This window comes from Bos indicus, chromosome 28 (assembly GCF_029378745.1).
Source record: "Bos indicus isolate NIAB-ARS_2022 breed Sahiwal x Tharparkar chromosome 28, NIAB-ARS_B.indTharparkar_mat_pri_1.0, whole genome shotgun sequence".
Taxonomy (NCBI): Eukaryota; Metazoa; Chordata; class Mammalia; order Artiodactyla; family Bovidae; genus Bos; species Bos indicus.
The window spans coordinates 7,839,023-7,852,992 of record NC_091787.1 but is presented as its reverse complement, the minus strand read 5'-3'; positions in this window follow the sequence as shown (position 1 = coordinate 7,852,992).

The following is a 13,970-nucleotide window of genomic DNA, read 5'->3' as shown; positions in this document are numbered from 1 at the left end:
AAAGAATGTGCCTGCAAGGCAGAAGCTGTGGGAGACACCGGTTTGATTCCCAGGTTGGGAAGATCCCCTGGAGAAAGGCATGGCAACCCACTCCAGTATCCTTGCCTGGAGAATCCCATGGACAGAGGAGCCTGGTGGGCTACAGTCCATGGGGTCTCAGAGAGTTGGACACGACTGAAGCAACTCAGCATGCACACATACAAGTGCGGTCGCAAGTTGGTAATGAGGTGGGGTCCCCATACAACCAGCCTGACTTCTCGATGAGAACCTTGGTTTCTGCTTCTGGGCCTCAGAATTTGCTCAACTAGCCCAAACACCATTAGAGCTCTGGTTGAGATCATGCTGTAAGGTGCTGATCCCAAGAATGAGCTGCCAGGTTTATAAAGAGATCACTGGTACCCACTGGATTTTGTGCTGCGTTTGCTCAGAGGAAATTGTGCAAACTTGTTAGATAATGAGCAGTGATTCTTACCCACGGGTGAGACCAACTCCACAGAACTTCTGTACCTTGAGAACACATATGCTCAGCGTGCAGCAGTGGGCTGGGGACTCTGTTGTCCCTGGCAGACAAGGCCAGGGTCTGCCTTCTAGGGGCCTACTGCCCCGGGCAGGACTGGACATTTCTGCAAAGGGCAAATATTTCCTGCTGTGAGGACCGTGTGTCTCTGAGGCAACTACTTGGTCACTTTTGGGTGAAGGTAGCTTGGTTGTGGTTGTGTCTCAATAAAACTTTATGTACCAAACAGGTGCTGGCTGGGTTTAGCCCATTTGTTAACTGCCTAGATTTTTCCTCTGAGTTTCTAAAGTGCAGGAACAAGCTCTATTTTAATGTTATTGAACTATAGTTGATTTACAATGTTGTGTAAATTTCTGCTGTACAGCAAAGTGATTCAGTTATATATACTTTTTCATGATGGTTTGTCATAGGATAATGAATTTAGTTTCCTGTGCTATCCAGTAGGACCTTGCTGTTTATCCATTCTCTATATAATAATTTGCATCTACTAATCCCAAACTCCCAATCCTCCCCTCCCCATCCCCCTCCCCTTTGGCAACCACAAGTCCAAGGAACACGTTCTTATTCATGTTTGTCTAGCTAGAGCCTGGTGCAGGGCCTGATTTTCAGACTGAGAGTTAATACTTTCAGAAACGAATGCACACACGCACATGTATAAGACCGACGGCAGCAGCACTATTTTCATTAGCCCTAAACTGGGAACAACCCAATGTCCATCATGAGCAGAACAGATGAGACCCTCAGGGGCATATGCTGGGTAATACACCATGAAGATCTTCCAAGGAAAATGCCGTGGATCTCTAGGTATGTTTATAATTCCCACCTTGAGCTGCCTTGGAGTCATGATACTAGACTATTTAAAATAAAAGACTCAGCATATCACATACACATAGGCACACACACAGGCAGTTATCTTACAATTAACCTTTCAGGTGTATGGACAGCTTATATTCCAGTTCTGTTGTCCTTCCAACTCCCTCCTTTCCTTATTCCTCTCTCTTTCTCCCCCTTTTCCTCTTCTCCCTTCTCTCACCTCTTTTCGTAAATATTTATTATTCATCTTCTATGTACCAGGCACTATGCTTGGCTTTAGGTAACACAGAGCAACCAAGACATAACATCTGCCTGCAGGGAAATTATAGGCCAGTAGCTTAACCCGAGGAAATCAACACTGAATATTCGTTTGAAGGACTGATGCTGAAGCTCCAATACTTTGACCCCCTGATTTGAAGAGCTGACTCACTGGAAAAGACCCTGATGCTGGGAAAGATTAAAGGTAGGAGAATGGGACAACAGAGGATGAGATGGTTGGATGGTATCACCAACTCAATGGACACAAGTTTGAGCAAACTCCAGGAGATGCTGAAGCACAGGGAAGCCTGGCGTGCTGCAGTCCATGGGATTGCAAAGAGTCAGACACAACTTAGCAACTGAATAGCAACAACAAAAGCTGAACCCAAAGAAAGGAAAAATAAAGGCAGAATTTAATAAACGAAGACATAAATATAAAATAGGGATTATCAATAAAACCCAAAGTTGGATTCTTTGGAAAAGTAATAAAACTTATTTTAAAAGTCAATAATTTTAGCAAGATTGAGCAAGAGGAAAAAAGAAGGTAAAAATAGTCAATGTCAGGCATGATAAGGAGACATCACAACAGAACCCACCTTCATTAAAGACCATAAGAAGTTGTTATGAACAATCTTACGCCCATACATTTGAAAATTTAGATAAATGGGTATATTCCTAAAACATATAATTTACCAAAACTGACAAAGAGTATGAATCTTAACTATTCCAACATCTATTAAATAAATTAAACCCTTAATTAAAAAAAAAAAAAAAGCTTTCCACAAAGAAAACCCCAGGCTCAGAGGTAATACTTTTCGAAACGAACGGGTGCAAGTACATGTATAACAATGATGGCAGCAACACTGTTTGCACTAGCCCTAAAGTGGGAACAGTGCAAATGTCCATCAGCAGCAGGACAGATGGGGAAAAATCAGAGCCACAAAATATTGGGAAGCTTGCCCTGAAGCAGCGTATGCAGATGGTTGCTCTGTGGTGCTGGAAAAGATTTTCAAGGGAGAAGTGCTCCTGTCTGGAGGCTTGAGAGAAAGAGCAGATTCCTGCTGGTGGATTTGTTAGGAGGGTGGGGAGGGAGCAACACACCCTATGTGTTTGGGAAGGACAGGCACTTAGGGAGCTGGAGATTAGGAGCAAGGGGGAAGGGCTGGAGGTGATTCTCGGTGGGCCAAGGAGAGCCACTGAGGGGTTTAAGCTCAGAGATAATAGAACCAGAGCTTCCTGTTTTAGAGGGATACTCTGGAGGCTTTACTCTGAAGGCTGAATGGAAACAAAGACCATAGGGAGTATTGGAGAGATGCACAAGGTCAGCTAAGAGGGGATGAAGCAGGGGATGGTGCCATTGCAGCAGAGGGTAGAGAGGAGGGAGTGGAAACAAAAGCACTGCTGGATTGAATCTGTATGACTTGGGCAGGGAGCACATTCAGGGGCGAGGGGGAGAGAGAGGAGTCCAGGACAGCCCTCAGGTTGGGTTTGGGTGGACAGGTGGCTAAAAATCCCATCCTCTGGGGAAAAGGTCAGGGAATAGGAGGAGTTAGGTTTGAGGCATATTGACCTGGAGAATTCAGTAGGAAGTTGGGCATTTGGATGCAGGGCTCAGAGGCAAAACTGCGCTGGACATCAGTTCAGTCGCTCAGTTGTGTCTGCCTCTTTGTGACCCCATGGACTGCAGCACGCCAGGTTTCCCTGTCCATCACCAGCATGGCGGCTGTCAAAAGGTGATCGGACGCTCCCCTTGTAGTCCTGTGGTTAACAATTCGCCTGCTAGTGCAGGATATGGGTTCGATCTCTGGTCCAGGAAGATTCCACATGTTGTGGGGCAACTCAGCCCACATGCCAGAGCTCCTGAGTCCGTGCTCTAGAGCCTGTGCTCTGCAACAAGAGAAGCTTGTGCATCCAAGGAAGAGTAGCCCCTGCTTGCTGCAACAGAGAAAGACTGTGTGTAGCAATGAAGACCCAGCACAACCAAAAATAAAATAAATAATTTTTTTTAAAAAGCTGATGGGAGTGGAGGGAGAAGTCTTTGGCCAGCACCCGTGTATCTGACAGTCATGGGCTGTGGTGGGAAGGTTTCTACTGCAAAGAAAGCACAGAGCCTTCCTTTGAGGTTGTCTGCATATGCTGGGGCAGAAGTTGTCATACTGGCTGAGGGAAGGCTCCAGTGGGATGGGGACCCCCCAAGATGGGGGACCCAAGGAAAACAAGCCCTTAGATGCCCTTAGATGCTGCCTCCTTCCAGCAGCAACTCCTGGTCTCCATTAACATTTGGCTCCCTCCAGGAGGCTTTTTGCTTCCTTAAACAATAAGGAATTAGGGCTATTGGTTCTGGATGTTGAAACAAAGCATGTTTTTTTTAAATATTATCAGCCCCATAAGGAATGAGAAGCTTCAGAATGGCTCGTCTTGTCTGGGAATGGCACCGTTCATGGGGGCTCCTTTCCTTCAACTAAGGAGTAACTTGACATTTTTGAGAGTTGTCTCAGCCTCAAAGCTACAGATTCAGTTTGAAAACCATTCTGCACATACGCAGTCCTGCATGATTTTCGTTTTACAGCATAGAGGCAGGAATGTGTATCTATTGTTTTGATGAGCTTTATGATCAAAGTCTATGGAGTTGGTCGTAGATATTTTGAAGGCAAAGAAGCAAGTTCTCATCTGGGGGACAGAAAACTAAGCTGAATGGACAATTTGAGAATGGAAGGAACATACCCAAGGAGACTGGATAAGACAACTTTGGAAAAATATAACGCAGAGTCAACCTTTGCTTAAATAAATCTTACCAAGGGACCCAAGAGGGCTTCCCAGGTGGTGCTAGTGGTAAAGAACCTGCCTGCCAATGCAGGAGAGGTAAGAGACATAGGTTCGATCCCTGGGTCGAGAAGATCCCCTGAAGGAGGAAATGGCAACTCACTCCAGTGTTCTTGCCTAGAGAATCCCACGGACAGAGAAGCCTGGCAGGCTATAGTCCATGGGGCCGCACAGAGTCAGGCACAACTGAAGCAACTTAGCATGCATCAGGGACCCAATAACTAACATGGGTCAGTGCTGAGCTGCTTGGGGCCTTGGAGCCCACCCTTTTCCACCACCCCCTGCTCCCCAGGCTTCACTCTTGAAGCACGGCTACCATGGTCTGTGTCTGTCCTGCTAAATTTACCCAACACCCCCTGGGCAGTGTCTCTTGGGTAGCCACGCACATCTCTCCATCAGAAAGACCTGACTCACGGCCTGTTCATCTGCATGCCTGTCTGGTCCTTCTGTCACAGGGAGGCCACTGGCTCTTTTGTTTTCAAAAAATATTCCAGCCCATGGAGTTTTTCAGCTGGGGCTTGGTCTCCCAAGGCTTCTGGCTTGAGTGGAACTGACATCTTGTGTCTGAAGGGGGACAATCAGCTCTGGGCTTTGAGAGGAAAGAAACCCACAGGCATGTGTGTGGTAGGCGTGTGTATGGGTGCTGGGTCCTCTTGGGGCTTGAGGCTGTATATGCACACACTTCCTTGGGTGTGAGGAAAAGAGGACCGGTGGGGAGTGGGGCCCCCAGGGGCCCAGACCTGGAGGAACTGCTGAGCAGTGAACTCTGAGAGGCTTTGAGGGACGGGATGTTTAGCACACAAAGGGCAAACGTAATTCATATCCATAAACCTGACAAAGGCACATGACCACTGACCGTTCTACTTTGGAATTTCCTCTTTAACCTAGTAAGGTGGATTCAGAAACTCAGCGAGATGAGGGCATTGGTTCAGAGGTCAAGTCTGGCTGAACCACTCGGAGTCACCTCGGCTAGCTCTGCAGTGGTCACAGTCTCCTCCTGTCAACAGCAAGCATTCACCAGGCACCCAAGGGCACCTGTTCAAACCTCAGATCCATCCCTACCTTGTCCCAGAGGGTCAGCAGGGCCAGTAGGCATCTGCAGGCACTTAGGGCATGCTGGGCACCATTCTAGCACATTTGGTGCCCCATCTCATTTCATTCTCACAACACCTTTGAGAGGAGAGGCTGGATAAAAGCAATGGGGAGCATTGATTTTTTCGGTGTGGGCTCACCATGTTATGGGCTTCCCAGGTGGCTCAGTGGTAAAGAATCTTCCTGCCAATGCAGGAGACTCAGGTTCGATCCCTGGGTCGGAAAGATTTCCTGGAGAAGGAAATGGCAACCCACTCCAGTATTCTTTCCTGGAAAATCCCATGGACAGAGGAGCCTGGCGGGCTACAGTCCATGCGGGGAGGTGGGGGTGGGGGTCACAAACAAGCCGTACACGACTGAGGGACTAAACAGCAGCAATGCCATGTTGTAGGTTCCTGTTTAAGCCCCCAACATGCACTGGTCCTGGGTGAGCTCTGGAGGGACGGGAGGAGATAGAGAGATGGTGGCTTTGGCAGCAGCAAGCAACCCGGTGAGGGCAGAGCAGAGAAGAGCTTCAGGTGCCAGGAGAGGGACCCACCAGGGGCACAGGCCGGGGCAGAGCCCAGCATAAAGCAGAACAGCTTGGGCGGAACCCAGGCTGCTTTGGTCCCTCGGGACCTCAAGCATGGGAGCTGCCACCTCCCCAGGCAGGGACACTTTCCAACCTGGTAAAGAAATCCTACAGATTTCCCTTCGAAGTTGGGTCCAATGTGGGTTTATTAGGATGCTTCCTAAGTCCAGGAAAACTCAGTTACAGAATCTGTGAAGCACATTTCTCTCTCTCTCTCTCTCCTGGGGTACTGGCCTTTTTCAGTTTAAGATTCTTGGTTCAACTCCCACCTTTATATGCTTTCCTATATAGGGAAATGGTCCAATTAGATTTTTTTCAGGGATCAGAAGGAACTGAGCTTCTAGTTGGTGAACAGAAAGTGTGGCTGCTAGAGGAATAAAGGGTGCTCTGGATTCCAGCTTCCAAGGCGGCCAGTGCCGCTCCTTGTTCAGGACTCAAGGGTGGGGCAGGATACAGCCTAGATGTCCCTTGGCCAGTGCCTAGGGACAAACTGGCTTTTCAGGAAGGAGGCTGATGAGCCAGCAGGTGACCGCATAATAAATTTGTGAGAATTTATCTGCCAAGACTGGAAGGAAGGCTCATCCACAAGCTCTCTGTGGTCTCTATCCCAGGTGATGCCGTCGAGAAGCGCAAAGTTTGCAGGCAAGGGAATTCGCAGCGTGTCTTTTCATTCTAGGTCTCGGGCAAAATATGTCCTTTGATTGACAAGGCGTGAAGGTGAGGAGAGAGCGGGCAGAGCCGCCCAGGTAAATCAGAGGGAGATTTTGCAGGACAGGAGGGCATAGAGGAAGCTTCTCCATAGGGTATCTGCAACCTGGGGAGGTGGGAGATAAGTGCAGCCAGAGCCAGCTGGCTCCCGGGGGAAATGGAGAGGGTAGAAGTGCACATTGGTGCTAGTGGGGATGGGCAGGCAGGCTCCCAGGTCGGGGGGAACTTTAGCTGCCCTGCAGGGGGACTTAGGAGTCAGCAACAGGATGCAAGAAAGGACAGAAGGGACCGGGCCCCTTTACGCCTGAGAAGGAACAATGGTCATTCTTCCACTGGAGGCTGACCTTCCCGAAGAAGAGAGGAAAGGCCTCCAGGGCGAGGGGGTGGGGGCAGGATTAAGGAAAGGGAAGACAGGGACCACAGACGCCTGCACTGACCCAGGCGAGCAAGAGGCCTTGGGAGCTGACTTGGAATCTGATATGCCCTGTCTCCGGCATGAAAGAACCTGGCCAGCTCCTGCTGATGGCTTTACCTGAGTGTGACTTTATGACTTCACATGCACCACTGACTCAGCCCTCACCCACCTGCCCACCTCTGTGGCCTCCTAGGACCCAGAGCTGCAGGCCCGGAAGGGTCGCTGCCAAGCTGCCTACGGTGAGGGTCTCACATGCTGTGTTGTGAGGCTCTGTGAGACTCACCATCTATACACACAGGAAGAAGGATTTCCCAGAAAAAATAAAGGAAGCTGGCCAATGTAATCAACTCACACAAACCCCTCCTCTTTCCAAATATGCGCCTATCTCCAAAACAATCAAAACGGCCCCATTAAATAACACTTGTTCAGGACAAAGGAAGCACTGCATGATGGGATCACAAACCGGTTCCAAGGAAAACATTCCCAATTGTTAGGCATGCAACAATGGACAAAAAAAGCTGAATGGCATTTCCACGGGAGGACTCTCGAGATTGGGGCAAATCCTTAAGAGCACTTGAGTCCCCTGTTGAGTCCCCTGTCTGGGGGTCACCTGGTGGCTGTCCCACAGTCGGCACCCCCAAGGAGGCTGTCCCTTCCCCACATTGTGTCCAGAAGGGATAGAACCTGGGCTGGGGCTTGGCACTCATCACAGCCAAGTCCTCACCTGCCTGCTGCCTACCCTCAGTGACATGGACATTTGAGCCATATCTGCCTCTGGTGTCAGCCCCCAGGCCCTCAGTGGGAGGCGGGCCCTCTCTCCACAGTGGTCAGTGGCCCTGGAGACTTCATCTGGTGACAGGAGGAGACAGTCGTCAGGGGCCAGAGGCAGCTGAGACCAGGGAGCCTTTCTTTTTTTCCCCCCCAAAATGTCACATTTTATTACTTGATCAAGGACTATCTTTACGGATACAAATGATGTACATAGTGAAAAACAAACAAAAAACCCCATATTTATGGTCTTCCCTGGGGGTCTGGGCTTCCCTGGTGGCCCAGACAGTAAAGAATCCATTTGCAACGCAGGAGATTCAGGTTCGATCCCTGGGTTGGGAAGATCCCCTGGAGAAGGTAATGACAACTCACTCCAGTATTCTTGCCTGGAAAAATCCATAAACAAAGGAACCTGGCTGGCTACAGTCCATGGAGTCACAAAGAGTCGGACATGACTGAATGACTCACACACTGGTGGTCCAGTGGTTAAGAATCTGCCTGCCAAGGCACTGGACACAGGTTCCATCCCTGGTCCAGGAAGATCCCACATGCTTTGGAGCAACAAAGCCCATACACCACAACCACTGAGCCTTTGAACTGCAGCTACTGAAGCCCAAGCACCCAGAACCTGTGCTCCACAGAGAAATCACTGCAATGAGAAGCCCACATGCCTTGATGAAGACCCAGCACAGCCAAAAATAAATAAGTAAATAAATTAAAGTTAAAAAAATTAAAAGAACCCTCTGCTTAAAACATGTTACATATGCTTGCGTTTGACAGTTAAAAACATGTTACTATATCTCTGTGAAATAAACAAATATCATTGTCCTCTTTTTATAAACTAAGAAATTGTAGGTAAAAGAGATTTTTCCAAGGTCATGTGGATAATATTTCACAAAACAAAAATAAGTAATTATTTATTTTGATTTCTATACAGGGACCTACTACCTATGCTACGATAAAAATTCATCATTTGTTTATCATCACACAGCATTAGAGGTTGGGGAGTCTTAATTTGTCACCAAAAGAAGGGTTTGGGAAACCTTAGGGACAACAGTCTTCTCTTCTCTTATGGGCTGAGTTGTGTACTCTCAGATTCCTATGTTGAAACTCCAACTCCTGGTGTGACTGTATCTGGAGACAGGGATTTTATGGAAATATTAAGGGTGGGGCCCTGATCCCATAGGATTAGTGTCCCTGCAGAAGAAACATCAGAGAGAGTTCTTCCTGTCTCTCTTTCACTCCCAGTCTCCCCATGTGGGGACACAGTGGGAAGGCAGCCATCTGCAAGCCAGGAATTAAGCCCTCACCAGGAACCTGCTCTTGGACTTCCAGCCTTGGAACTGTGAGAAATAAGTGTGTTTAAGCCACCTGGTCTGCTATACTTTGTTATGACAGCTCACACTGACTAAGACATCATTCAGTGACAAACCTGAAGGAAAAAGGGACCAAGAAGTCGGGGGGCAAATGGATCCTGCAGGCATCTCAGGCATCTGCCCATACAGCTGCTGAGGGCTGCCCGCTCAAGACCCCACTGAGCCTCGTACGCATGTCTGTCAGCTTTTATGTTGGGGCTTCCCTGGTGGCTCAGATGGTAAAGAGTCTGCCTGCAGTGTGGGAGACCTGGGTTTGACCCCTGGGTCAGGAAGATCCCCTGGAGAAGGAAATGGCAACCCACTCCAGTATTCTCGCCTGGAAAATCCCATGGACAGAGGAGCCTGGCGGGCTACAGTCCATGGGGTCGCAGAGAGCTGGACGTGACTGAGCGACCAGAAGAAGCGTGGAGCCTTCTTTCAGTCCTCACTGCGTCTGTGGGTTGTGTGTGCCTCACCTTTGGGTGAAGGCTGGTGTGCCCACAGGCCACGTCACATGGCACCTGTGAATCACAGGCAGGCGGTAAACAGCAGGGAGAGATAAATTCTTAATAAACCAAGTCCCGTTGTTATGCAAATACGCCTGCTGACAAAGAAAAAGGGAGCGAGAACTACAGGATATTTATGACAGGGAGAAGCGGGACTGTTTGGAAACAGACGTTTTATGAGGCTCCCGTGAGGCACCAGCTGCTCTTTCAACATTTCTATTTCAGGGCTTTATGTAGGGAAGCGATCCCTCTATAAATAGCAGGGCAAACACATTTGGGGAGGTGGCTGTCCCTGTGTGGGGAGGCTGCGGCCAGGAGCCCCAAGTAACCTTGAGACCCTGTCACCGGACTCTCAGGGGCTTCCCAGGGTGGACACCTCCCTCCTTGCCGATGTTTCAGGGGTTCCAAATTCTTTTCCTTTCTGCCTGCCTCTGGGCTTATTCTTTCTTTTTTTTTAAACTTTAAAAATATTTTTCTTTATGTTTTGAAAAAAATTCACCCCTCAGAAAAGTTGCAAGGTTATCGTGTGAAGTGAAGTAAATCAGACAGAGAAAGACAAATATCATATGATTCACTTACATGTGGATTCTAAAACAAAAATGATACAAATAACTGATTTACAAAACATAAATAGACTCAGAGACACAGAAAACAAATTTATGGTTGCCAAAGGGGAAGAGCGGGAGGGAGATAAACTAGGATTTTGAGATTGACATATGCACACTGCTATACATAAAATAGATAAACAACACTGACCTACTGTACAGCACAAGAAACTACCCTCAATATTTTGTAATAACCTATAAAGGAAAAGAACCTGAAAAAGTGTATATATATATATATATATATACATACACACATACTGAATCACTCTGCTATATAACTGAAAGTACATACCTTGTAAATCAACTCTACCTCGATTTTAAAAAGTTGCGAGAATACTACAAGGAGTATCTGTATGTCTTTTGCACCGATTTACAAGTTCACATTGTGCATCCTCTCTCTCTGTGAATACTTGCTATTTGTCAGTTTTGCTGAGCTATTTGGGATTAAGTTGCAGACAAAGGGGTTCTTCAGGAAGCCAGTATCTCCTGAGAAAGATTTTTTTTTTTTTTTAATGTAACCACGATATGGTGAGTTTCACTACCAAGATCTAAAATGAAGTCCATATTCCCATCTTACCGTTGTCTCCATTATGTTGTCATAACATCCCTCTTTCCTCATATACACGATCCTGTCCAGAATCATTTGTCACATTTCCTTATTCTGTCTCTTTAGTTTCCTGTAATCCCCGAGAATTCTATAGTCTTTCTTTGAACTGCACAGCCTTAATATTTAGCCAGTTAGGATCTGAAAAGGGAAGAAGCATGACCACAGGTACAAAAGAATAAGAGATTTATCAGAGGATTTGTTTATGGCAGCATCGTGGGAGAAGCGAGCCCTCCAAGCACCGGGCAGCCACTCCATGTCTGCCCGCGTGTGTGTGTGCTAAGTCACTTTAGTCGTGTCCGACTCTGTGTGACTCTATGGTCTACAGACCGCCAGGCTCCTTCCTCTGTCCATGGAATTCTCCAGGCAAGAATACTGAAGTGGGTTGTCATGCCCTCCTCCAGGGGATCTTCCTGACCCAGAGGTCACACCCGGGTCTCCTGCATTGCAGGCAGGTTGTTTACTGACTGAGCCGCCAGGGAAGCCCCACTCCATGTCTACCACCCGGATTTTGTGCACATTCTATTTTGCGCACATTCTCTACCCACCTGCCCAGCCACCTTTCGTCCCCACACTTCTCTCTCCTCCTGTAAAAGAGCATCTGATAAATGTAAGGCAGGTGAGCATACCTGCCAGCTGTCCTTCAGTGTCAGCCCGCTTACCAGGTTAGGTCCTCGTCTCAGCTTCTCTTCCTTGTGAGATGGGAGACCTCCCTGGGGGGACAGAACCCAGTCTATCCTATTTACAGGTCCATCTCCAGGAGCCAGCCCAGGACCTGGCAGAGTCTTGACTCACAAAATAGCTGGACAGGTGAAGGGATGAACTGGTTCATCACGACAGATGAACCGGATGAACTGCTTTTCTGGAATCCAGACTGCCCGAATGATGACTTGTATGGTTGTTTGTTGTTTAGTCACTAAATCGTGTCTGACACTTTTGTGATCCTATGGACTGTAGCCCTCCAGGCTTTTTTGTCCCTGGGATTCTCCAGGCAAGATTACTGGAGTGGGTTGCCATTTCCTTCTCCAGGGTATCTTCTGACCCAGGGATCGAACCCAGGTCTCCTGGATTGCAGGCAGATTCTCTACTGCTGAGCCTCCTGGGAAGCCTGACTGGTGGGGTTTGGGTCTCGCTATGAGCAATGGCTCAGTTGGTGGGCTGTAGGGGATTGGATCTGCCGCTGTGTCCAGTGGTGACTGTCCTGGAACAGAATTGCTATGATTAGGGCAGGATTCAATTTCAAGGCCTGGAAAGCCAGTATATCAGTTGGCTTAAACAAGATAGGCATTTATTTCTCTTTCACATGAACTGCCTCCTGAGGGAAGTGACCAAGGCACCCTTGGGGTCCCAGCCTCCCCTGACTTCCCGCTCTACCCTCCCCGGGGTGTGGCCTTCTTTCTTGTCCCTAATGACTATTACCTACTTTCAGGGTACAGGAAGAATCACAAAACAAAGAAGAAACCAAAAGTGTAGCCATGGGACACCTCCGCTTACACCCCACTACCCAGCACTTGCGTGGGCCACATGGGTGGCAAGGGAGGTGCAGTGTGATCTTTATCCTGGGCAGCCTCCTGCCCGGGTTAAAATGCTACTGCCATGGAGGAGAAAGGAGTGGTTGTGTCAGGGTTCCAGCCGTCTTCCCCACAGTTGTGTTTGGAGGAAGGCCACATGTCTTGGTTTTCACTCTTTCACATGCAGGATATGAGATTGAGCAAACTCTGGGAGACAGTGAAGACAGGGAGCCCTGGCATGCTGCAGTAAATGGGGTTGCAAAGAGTCAGACACAACTGAGCAACTGGAAAACAGCAACCTAATGCAAGATGGGCAGGGGGCAGAGGGCCCAGGCCCCATCTCTGCCAGGACAGTGAGGCTGCTCATCATTAGCTTCTCCTAGGAGTGGGGCAAGCTGGAGGCTGTGTGTCATGATTGGATTGCTTGAGTTGAGTGGCACGAGGCCGTCCGTAATGCAAATGACAAAAATTCAGAGAGTAGGCTGTCCTTAAATGCATTGGGAAAATCCCCCATGAAACAACAACAAACAAAAACTACTCGAAGCCCATGGGAGAAGAGAGGAGGGTTGTGTGTGTTTGTACATCGGAACCACGGTTTCTCATGGCAGGCTCACTGGCTGTTTTTGCTGCAGTATGATAGAAAGAGCCCATTTACTGTAGGGTGGGAATTTTAAATCTCCTTTTAAAAACATGATTCTCCTGGGATTGTGTCAGAGGCAGGGAAACTGCTCCCGGGAGAACAGTTTCGTAACAACTTGTAGCTGAGTTTATTTTGTTTCATTAAAGTATGCCCGGCTGATCGTTTCCTCCTGTTCTCATGCCTTGGGAGGCAGAAGGTAGAAAGCAAATTGGCCCCTGAACAGTACAGCGGTTGTGAACCAGGGATGCCCCTCGCTGTGTTCAGCGGGTGAAACACCCTGACTCCCAGCAGTCCTTACGGGTGGGGAGGGGTAGGGGAGTGCCTCTGATAAGGGAAAGGCGGTGTGTGCTTGATTTAGCCACAGGGCGCTTGAGCATGAACTGCTGGTGTTCATCCAGGTCAGTTTCCCCATGTCTTCCAGTCTGTGGGATCTGCACGGGGATTGTAACATTGTTGGAGAAGGAAATGGCACCCCCCTCCAGTATTCTTGCCTCATGGACAGAGGAGCCTGGCGGGCTACAGTCCGTGGGGTTGCAAAGACTTGGACGTGACTTAGCGACTAACCCACCACCACTGGGCATCACAGGGCTAGGGTTTATCTATTTAGTCATTGTCCCTCTAAGCCCTTGTGCTATTTGGCAGGTCAGAGGGGCAAATGCAGGAATGTGTACGTGTCAATCAGTGGAGTAAACAGAAGCACAAAACCGGGAGGCCTGCATTTATTGAGGGTGTACTATGTGCTAGGTCCTGAATGGACACCATCTCAAGACAACCTTTGAGGACA